Source organism: Haliotis cracherodii, unplaced genomic scaffold (assembly GCF_022045235.1).
Source record: "Haliotis cracherodii isolate W230 unplaced genomic scaffold, xgHalCrac1.p SCAF_18, whole genome shotgun sequence".
NCBI classification, from domain to species: domain Eukaryota; kingdom Metazoa; phylum Mollusca; class Gastropoda; order Lepetellida; family Haliotidae; genus Haliotis; species Haliotis cracherodii.
This window is the reverse complement of record NW_027266273.1, coordinates 19,718,989-19,730,415: the sequence shown is the minus strand read 5'-3', so window position 1 is coordinate 19,730,415 and position 11,427 is coordinate 19,718,989.

Genomic DNA, 11,427 nt, shown 5'->3' with positions numbered 1-11,427 from the left:
ACATGAATACCCCACTCAGACACAGTATACTAACTCCGAGCCGACCAGTAACTGTTTAAGTCCCTTAATGCCGAGCGCCAGACAGGGTAACAAGTACCATCTTTTAACGTCTTTTGGTATGACGCGGCCGGGGATCGAACCCCGGACCTTCCGGGAGTGGTCTTGTGTTAGTTTGAAACCAGATGGAACTCCAGATATACTACCTACAATAATAACATACCAGTGTTTATTATCAGCTGCTTTAATACAAATACACCATTCTAGTATTGAGCGATTTTCTGTGAGTATATGGAGGCACAGCTGATTTGCGTCCCTCAGACATACCAGGAACTATTGTCGTGGTTTCGAATCCCCTATTCCCCTGATTTTTTTTCTAGGTTTGTCAGCACCATACAAAATACAAAATAATTCTTAAAGAACTGTAAAATACAATTAAAAAAATTCTGCCTAGTTCGTCTGGTATCATTCTATAGTGAGTGAGTGAGTGAGTGAGTGCGTTGGTTAAACGCCGCTTTTAACAGTATTCCAGTTATATCGCGGCGTGTCAGCTTAATGTGGGAGGAAAGCCCGAAGTCATGCTGGTCTCAGACGTTTACCACTTCGGTGAAACCCACGGACACGGGTATGGTGCTGACAAACCTAGAAACATAATCGGGGCGAACCGGGATTCGAACCCACAATCATAGGTTTCTGGCGTGCCCAAGGGACGCAACTCTGCACAGCGAATCGCGGCGCCTTAGACGACTGGGCCACCCGTGCCCCCCATTTTATAGTAAAGCTACCTGGACGCGACAGAAACATGTATTGAAGATATACAGATTATTTAGACAACATCGCTGCTGACATACGAAAGACAATTATTCTAAAGACAATCATAACAAAACAAAACACCTTTTTCTAAGCTCAGTTACTTAATATAATACGTCCACTGATATAACTGACCTACAACACCTGCCTGGATAACATCTAAGCGTTTGTTCAGAATCACTCACCTGAGTTTACCTGGCAGGTGATTCCCCACAGCTATACTCGTGGGATGGGATAGCGTACCACGTGCCATTATACACGACTGCCATGTGAACGACAGCCTCCCCACCCCATACATCTACACAATCAGCGGCGGTGATATTCCCATAGGTGTTGATACTCGAGATTTGGCGATAAGGATCAAACTCTTTTAAATTAAAACCCAGCGGCTGTTACACTATATGGGACTGATACAATCAAGAAATAAAGTAACATATTCATTAAAATTCCAACATTAAACCTTTTAGAACTCTACTGATGTTAGTACATGTCGAAAATAGTATAAGTGCTTTATTTACAAAATTCATGATAGGTTTATACTGGTTGTAAGTTCGAAGACCAGAATCCTCCAAATTGGGATCTTGTCAGCTCCATAACCGTGTCCATGGGTTTTACCAAAGTAATACATTAAAACACACACACAAAAAAAACCACTGGGTGTTTTCCCCGCGTAATGCTAACATGCAATATAATCAATCGTGAAATACTGTTAAAAGCACCGTTATATCCAAGTCACTCACTCACGCACGCGACCCGTGAAGATCCGGGGTAGAATAAGTCTTCAGAAACCCATGCTTGCCTTAAGAGGCGACTATGCTTGTCGTAAGAGGCGACTAACGGGATTGGGTGGTCAGGCCCGCTGATTTGGTTGATGCATGTCATCTTATCCCAATGGCCTGGATCGATGCGCATGATGTAAATCACTGGATTTTCTGGTCCAGACTCGAGTATTTACAGACCGCCGTCATATAGCTGGAATATTGCTGTGTGCGGCATCAAACAACAAACAAACACTCACGCATGCACTGATAGAGTGCAGTTTAAATGACAAGACGCGTGGTTATATAGCCTGAGTTGTGCGTTACCCTTCTCCTTCATTTTCTCTTTACTCCTATAGCAGTCTTCAATGTGACTGGGGCGGTCGGGTAGCCTGGTGGTTAAAGCGTTCGCTCGTCACGCCGAGGACCCGGGTTCGATTCCCGACATGGGTACAATGTGTGAAGCCCATTTCTGGTGTCCCCCGCCGTGATATTGCTGGAATATTGCTAAAAAGCGGCGTAAAACCATACTCACGCCATATGACTGAACGACAGTTTCAGTGTACGGAACAAAACCCCTGGAAACTTTATGTCTTGACTGGTATGACATCAAATATAATATCATAATCTTTATTTATGAACAATGTCACAACTACAAATAAGATAAAACGCCGGAGCCGTTTGGTTATCTAAACAAAATCTTATCACCCCGTTATGTCAAAGAGAAGCGTATTTAACGTAGATTTGTATTCTCGCTTATCTAACGTCAGATCTTGGAATATTAATGACGGTCAAACCGCCATACCTACTTAAGATAGGGAGCTCGTCTTTAACACTAAGATCAGCCTGCCGAGTGACATAACACTATAGAGATATTCAGTAGCTTTTCCTAGCAACCGCTACTTTGTAACGAATGTCAGACACAAGTGTATTCAATACGAAAAAAATGGCCAACGTCTTGACTGACAGATAGTTGAACATTGAAGACAAGCTCGATTGTAATTTGCCAAACAACATTTCAAAACCTCGCTTCGTTCTCGGGGAAAGATCATCATTGACATGTCTGTATGTGTGCGGTTTAGTGTTTAGACAGATACCAGTCTCACATCGATATTCATGGATAAATGTTATTTGTCACTTGGTTATCTGACTGGTTTAAACAATGACTGATCCGAACTCGAGATGGGAATAATGACTGATCCTTTGTATGCGTTAAAACAATCACAAACCAGAGCGAGCACGACATTGAAGTTATATCCTGGCTCTAGTAATAAAACTAGTAATCCTACTCAACTCAAATATTGACTATTCAATTTATAGCTGGTAGCATATTTTAAGCCTGCGTTATTATGCTCTCGTTTCTCAAAGTAGGTATGCATTTTCTCTGATATCTTAACTGATGTTACTTTTAGGGTTAATAAATATATAATGACGTAAAATGACTTAAAAGAAAGTATTTAATTTTACCCAAATAATATTAAACCGCGACAGGCTAAAAACAGTCACCGAAACACAGCCATGATACCCGTATCAAATACATGATCATTGAATAACCATTTTGGGGTTCTGTGTAAGCCGCCATCAAACATTGGTGTAATTCCTTTTGCCTGGCAAGTTATTTACGTCTTGAGTTTCGTCTGTGAGATTCAAGGTGCTCGAATAGAGGCATTCGTGGATCATTAATTATTTTCAACAATAAACTTATTTTTTTTAATCCTTGAACTACTTAGCAAATCACTGGCTGCATATATGCACATTAACATATAGTGCTCTTGCGCCACAAGAACATTCATGACGTTGACGAAACGCGGAGGCTAGAGACCAATGTTTTAATGAATAATAGAATGCACTTTGTGTAATCAGGCTAATGGTCATGGATATAATTTCTTGTGGGCGGAGAGTGCTACCGATAGAGCAGGACGTGTTACTCGAGTTGTCATCACCGATTTTCAATGATCTATACATATAATGTTATCACTCAGTCTGTTTTTACGCCCAGTGGAATCTGTTTTGGTGGACAATCGAAATGATTATTCTCTGACGTTGACGTTATATATTTATTGGTCTGTCCCTACTCTCTCATCAACGTTACACTTTACTGCTAAAGTATCTTTATAGAAACCCGGGGCGGTCGGGTAGCCTAGTGATTAAAGCGTATGCTCGTCACGCCGAAGACCCGGGTTCGATTCCCGACATGGGTACAATGTGTGAAGCCCATTTCTGGTGTCCCCCGCAGTGATATTGCTGGAATATTGCTAAAAGCGGCGTAAAACCGTACTCACTCACTCCCTCAATTATAGAAACCCATCTATTGAACAATTTGTATTATTCACGAAATGTAATTGCTCTCCTGTTCAAGTCACATATGGCAGATATGTTGAAACTGAACAGAAATATGTGATCTCTATACTGCTGTATGTTCTCTATAATAGTTATCTGCGATAATAAATCTCTGTTCTGTTAAGCAATACTTAAACACGTGGCATACCGGTTCCGCCTATGAAACAATCCGACAATAAACAGTGCAATATGATTTGTTATTAGATAACTGAGCTGGAATTATAGCATTATTTAAACCATAATAGTGTTAGTAATAGGATTTAGTAACAGTTAGGAATGGAATTAAGTTACAGAAGGCAAAACATTTATTAACTGTCAATTTGGAAGAGATATTATATGTATATCATATACATTAATTACCTCACTATTACAGTATTCTATATCAGAAGAGCATATTATTCGGTAACGTTATTTTTCGTTGAAAGTAAAAAGACGAGTATCAGAAAAACAACGAGACATTTCGAACTTAATCTACATGCGTAACCATGACACTGGATTGAGATTTCCTAGAAAGTACATGCACCTATAACGCAGCGAACGAAAATCCCGCCTACCTGTTTAATCCCCAGTGCAGACGCGGGTGCAGACATATGACTGTGTGTTATACCCCGACACGTCGCAATACTTTCCGGTGATGATAACAACTGCTATTGGCGTCTTCTCCGAGTGACGACAACAGTTATCATAAAATCATTACCTGTGCTCCAGCGTCTATTCGACCTGGAAACTGCCAGGAGTTATGGCTTCGTCTCTTGGTTGTCCCACACTGGGCGTCACACATCATGGGCGCACGGTGGCCCAGTGGTTTGAAGCCATGCTGGGGGAGTGTCATTCGTGGCAGATCACGGATCTGATTGTGGGTCGACTCCCTGATTCACTCTAATGATCACTGATTGCTGATCACAAGCAGCATATGGTTGTTTGTCGTAGGTTTGACGCCTATGGTAAACGTGCTTCACCCTCCCTTGTCGTAGGTTTGACGCCTATGGTAAACGTGCTTCACCTTCTCTTGTCGTAGGTTTGACGCCTATGGTAAACGTCCTTCACCCTCCCTTGTCGTAGGTTTGACGCCTATGGTAAACGTGCTTCACCCTCCCTTGTCGTAGGTTTGACGCCTATGGTAAACGTGCTTCACCTTCTCTTGTCGTAGGTTTGACGCCTATGGTAAACGTCCTTCACCCTCCCTTGTCGTAGGTTTGACGCCTATGGTAAACGTGCTTCACCTTCTCGTTTCGTAGGTTTGACGCTTATGGTAAACGTCCTTCACCTTCTCTTGTCGTAGGTTTGACGCCTATGGTAAACGTCCTTCACCCTCCCTTGTCGTAGGTTTGACGCCTATGGTAAACGTGCACGACCTTCTCTTGTCGTAGGTTTGACGCCTATGGTAAACGTGCTTCACCTTCTCGTTTCGTAGGTTTGACGCTTATGGTAAACGTCCTTCACCTTCTCTTGTCGTAGGTTTGACGCCTGTGGTAAACGTGCTTCACCCTCCCTTCTCGTAGGTTTGACGCCTATGGTAAACGTGCTTCACCTTCTCTTGTCGTAGGTTTGCCGCCTGTGGTAAACGTGCTTCACCTTCTCTTGTCGTAGGTCTGACGCATATGGTAAAGGTGCTTCACCTTCTCTTGTCGTAGGTTTGACGCCTATGGTAAACGTGAATCACCTTCTCTTGTCGTAGGTCTGGCGCCTATAGTAAAAGTGCATCACTTTCCCCGACATTATGCTGACAAGCCTTTATCTGATAGACTTTTAAACTCACTCACTTATACGTCATGACTTGCATTCTGAGAAAGAAGTCCCTAAGTTCATAAAATGTTTAAATATTATGATATGGGTGTAATATTACATTGACTATAGAGGGAACTTGAATATTTCCCCCGGAAACTAAGAAGCTATTTATTTGACTATAATAGCTTGCTGCTGTGTTGAGGCCATGCCCTCCCATCACCTCAAACACAATTTATTCTCTCGATAATTTAAAGATAAGATTAAGTTGGTATCTACGTGGGGTATCGAACTTTGTAAGTTGGGAGTGACACATGTCTCACAATTAATAAGCGAAAATCACGACGTTTCTTATGGGATACTGTAAGGGACATACTCGCGTAGTCGCATTCTCGCGATCTCGACGTTTTGAAACAAGCTAAATATGCCAAAAGTGCGAGAATGCGAGATCGGCCAAAATCTCACGTTCTCACTATCTCGCATTCTTGCACTTTTGGCATATTCAGCTTGTTTCAAAACGTCGAGATCGCGAGAATGTTCCTCGCAGTATGCCATAGGTTCTTCCTGCGAACTACTTTACAATAAGTATAGCTGTACATTGTATAGGCTGAACCAAGCTTGCACTTAGCGGAAAGCACTTTAAGATAAGCGCTGGTAGTGATACGGTTTATTACGCTGACGTGTTCAAACCAAACGCCACTAATAATGTAATGACGAGGGGGGATTATTTAGGAGTGTATATCCTAGAGCATGGTTTGAAATAAATACATGTGCGTCACTGTAGGTTGCTATCTGTTACCCAACAATAAATAAACATGACAACCTAAATTATTAGAGCGCATCAGAACAAATCAACAACTATGTATTAGGTTAAGCTCAGAGCGTTTCCGGTATTACTACCATACTAAATATTGGTGTGGGTGTGGGTGTGGATGTAGGTGTGGGTGTGGGTGTGGTTGTGGGTGTGGGTGTGGGTGTGGGTGTGGGTGTGGGTGTGGGTGTGGGTGTGGATGTGGGTGTGTGTATGTGGATGTGGATGCGGTTGTGGGTGTGGGTGCGGGTGTGGATGTGGGTGTGGGAGCGCATGAGTAGGTGGCTTTGGGTGTGGGAGTGGATGTAGTGGTGGGCGTGGCGTGGCGTGGCGTGGCGTGGCGTGTAGGTGTGTGGTGTGTGGTGTGGTGTGTGGTGTGTGGTGTGGTGTGTGGTGTGTGGTGTGTGGTGTGGTGTGTGGTGTGTGGTGTGGTGTGTGGTGTGTGGTGTGGTGTGGTGTGGTGTGGTGTGTGGTGTGTGGTGTGTGGTGTGGTGTGGTGTGTGGTGTGTGGTGTGGTATGGTGTGTGGTGTGTGGTGTGTGGTGTGGTGTGGGTATGGCAATGTTTGGAGACGTGTCAGTGAACGTAGCGCCGACGTCAATGTCCGCCAGCATGTTATGTGTGGTTCAGTGATGGCACAGGTCTGATATATGCTGTACAAGCTTGGAATATTCACAGACTTGTAAGTCGTACCACGGCGGGGGCGGTGAGGGAGTCTAGTGGTTAAAGCGTTCGCTCGTCACGCCAAATGGTTCGGGTTCGATTCCCCACATGGACACAATGTGAATCCCATTTCTGGTGTCCCCCGTCATGATATTGCTGGAATATTGATAAAAGCGGCGTAAAATCAAACTCACTCACTCGGACAACGGCAAACACGTAGAGACCTTACTCAGCGCATATTTCTCCTTCGGGCTGCACCTACTTGACAGTGGGTCGGAGTGATGGTATTGACGGGACTCTGAATGTGTTGTTATCGGCGGCCTGTCTACCTGGTATAGGCAGGTGTAGGGCTACGACACCCGAAAGATAAGGAGCCTGTCTGTGTAATCCAACCGACAATTAGTTAAACTCGAGCGCTAAAAATAAAAAAGAATTAGTAAGCACGCCTGCAATTTGTTCGCCGACACCCAAGGCGCTACCAGACAGGAGAGCCTTCACCTGCCGAAACTCGGTTGACAGGGAGCCGATAACATGCAATAAAACAGCGTCAGTCCGACCCACAGCCAGTAAGCAATAATTAAAACGCTGAGAAATGCTTCTTCCCAAAACAAAATCATCAAGCGTACGTCTGCAACGCGGCTGTCAGATATGCGACTCTACACCCGACTGTACCCGACAGACAGACAGAAACAAGCCTATCCACGTCATCAACTGTCCACCTCTCCCACAGTTACTGGTGGCCAAGCTAAGACATGGCTGGAATGGGCTAGGTGCAGTCCGACTGATTAACACCCAGAAGATTAAAAAGAGGCTAAAAATAGTTTTGTTCAATCTTGGAATACACGAAACGTCGTCCGAAACAATAAAGAAATTGTTATCAATGAACAACTCTAGCTTTGTGATGGCTCTCCACCTGTGTGGGCAGTTAGCAAACTGGAAGCAAGTCTACCCCGCGGATACACCCAGCGACACTCCAGCTGCGCGGACTGTATGAAGGGACATAGAATAACTGTTACTAGTTCTCAAGAGAGAGAGAGAGAGAGAGAGAGAGAGAGAGAGAGAGAGACACACACACACACACACACACACACACACACACACACACACACACACACACACACACACACACACACACACACACACACACACACACACACACACACACACACACACACACACACACACACACACACACACACATTGTGTGCCCATGTGGAGAATCGAACCCGGGTCTTCGGTGTGACGACCAAACGCTTTAGCCACTAGGCTACCGCATTAAAAAATATAAATGGCGTAACATGGATATGGCTACAATGCTGGTGACCTTGAGATGATCATATTTGCAATGACAACAGGGGTTACGTGTTTACATAAGGTTTGTGGCCTTCACTCGTTCAGCAGGTCACCCTTTGGGCGTTGCACGGGAGGCGTTTCAGCAGATAGTTTGCTTTCGTTCAAATATTTACTCATCTTCTCCAGGCAAGCATGTCTACGAGTCTACATCAGTCTTGCTCCATGGATGGACTATCGCATTTATCGATAGTCCTATCACAAAACGTTTCACAAAACCAACATTCATATACCGAATACGTGGTCGCTGGTATGTCCACAGCCATCGCCTGTCGAATTTGCGCAGAAATTATTTCAACAATTAAGCTTACAGGCAAATCTTTACCAAGTGGTTAGGTGGTAAACTGTTTCTCATTTATTTGTTATATCAATGGTGGCTTGACAGCTGTACCACTAGCACATGCATCTGTGGCAGATGACACTGGCTACGGTCATTTGACTGCAGGATGGACTATCAGATTCCATGCATCATTTGACGCATAAAGCAGCAGCTGTCCTCTTTCTGGTTGGAGCACACTTTGTAAGTAGCTTTCAAAACGTCAACGTCAGATAATAGTCTCGAATATTCTCGGAAACAGATTCCATAGGGCGTAAAGTGCAAAACTGTGATCAGTGATGACACCGGGTCATCATGAGAGAGGGTGAGTACCAGCGATAAACGGGTGAGAACACTCCATGTAAAGGTCGTAATATTGGAGAGCACGCTGAACCAGGAACCACTTACACACGCATTGACTAACGCACGTATTTTGGAAGCTTGCTCAACATCACGACCTCCTTCTAAACACCACTTATACTGATCCCCCGCCTTTCGAACCTCAGTTTCTCTGACACTCTGTTTACCGAATCTCTATTCACCTGACGCCCCACCATCAGAATCAGAATTTTCCTTACGCCCCGCCTTCAGAATCCCAAATCTCCTGACGCCACACTATCTGAAACTCAATTCTCTTGACGCTCCTTCTTGAAGTCACTTCTCTTGACGCCCCACCTTTCGAATATCAAATCTCCTGACGTCCCGCCTTCCGAAACATAATTTTTCTGACATCTCACCTTCCGAAACTCAATTTTCCTGAAATCTCACCTTCCGGAACTCAATTCTCCTGACATCTCACCTTCCGAGACTCACTTCTCCTGACGTCCCACCTTCACCATGTCAATTCTCCTGACGTCCCACCTTCACCATGTTAATTCTCCTGACGTCCCACCTTCACCATGTTAATTCTCCTGACGTCCCACCTTCACCATGTCAATTCTCCTGACGTCCCATCTTCACCATGTCCATTCTCCTAACGCCCCACCTCCAGAATCCCAATTCTCCTGACGCCCCACTATCTGAAGCCCAATTCTCCTGACGTCCCACCTCCAGAATCCCAATTCTCCTGACGTCCCACTATCTGAAGCCCAATTCTCCTGACGCTGTTCCCCCCAAACCTCCCTGTATCGGAGACCATGGAACAAATAAATTCAAACTATGGAGCAAAACATAATCTATACTTGCCATTAAGGCTGAACAGTATTAACGATGGCGAACGCTACAGAGAAGAAGATCATATCACATTTATCTATCACAGGTGTTGTAGCCAAGGGCGGAATACATCAGCAACGCAATATGTTAATATTCGTATAGAATCAGCGCTGATATCAAGTGGATATCATTATTTGAAAAGTAAATTTATAATGACCGGCATAATTCCGCCATGCAGATACAAAAGTAATAAATACGGCCAATAGAGATAAACACATGTCGCACCTCCTGTACCAGCGTCATGCGCTATTTACACATCACACAGACTGAGCATATTGAGTAATCCCAAGTTTACGACGATCGTTAACATCAGCGTGTTTACAGACGTCCTATATGCATACACTTGCTGGGAAGCCAAGTTAATACACAGATACATCGGGTTAGTTGTCTTGGCACAAGTGGCCCCGAACTGAAGCGTTCTCGGACGGACGGTGATACCACAAAAGGCAAAAGACGGTAAGGCCAGCTGAATGATTGTTGTTATTTTCAATATGAATTATAATATTAATAATTGTATATTCATAATATTTCGATTGGGGGAAGGGACGGCGCTGTCTTTGACGGACGGAATGCCAGTGTCATAAATGTAACACAGCTGTATTTGTTTGGCACGGTTGTCCAGTCATTTAAAGCGTCGCAACTCGGTTTTCAGATTTGCTTCCTATATAAACCAGTAAAAAAATAAATTCTGAAATAAAATAGTTACACTGTTTAATATTCTATTAAAAAGATTCATAAATGTCACAACAAAAATAAATAGTAGATAAAACAAACGATGTTTAACAATTTATACTCCCCAGTAAGAAACTATTCTGAAATGTAGCTATTAAACAATTATTTCATCATTCACAACTTTCGTAAGAGACAGTTACTAACAAACACTATTCCTCTCTACGGATAAGTAGAAGGTATGAAGCAACTGTTGGAATACTTAAAAGACAAGACGAAAATCCCTCTCTGCATGTATCGTACCTATCTTGATAGTGAGTGAGTGAGTTGGGTTTAACGCCGCTTTTAACAATATTCCAGTTATATGGCGGCGTGTCAACTTAATGTGTGATGCAGGTCTCAGACGTTTACCACTTCGATGAAACCCACGAGCACGGGTTTGGTGCTGACAAACCTAGAAACATAATCGGGGCGACCGGGATTCGAGCCCACAATCATAGGTTTCTGGCGTGCCCAAGGGACGCAACTCTGCACAGCGAATCGCGGCGCCTTAGACGACTGGGCCACCCGTGCCCCCCTATCTTGATAGAATATTTCGGTAATTATATCATCTGGAGAGGGTTGTGTTATTGTTTGGAGAATGTCAATCAGCTGTTGTCAGTGTTTTCCTGGACATATCAAGGCATGTTACGGAGACGATGTCTGTTTTGCTTCCTATCTGGTGCATCATTCAGGTCCGCACTGGGCAAGCGAGTGAGCGAGTTGGGTTTTAAGTCG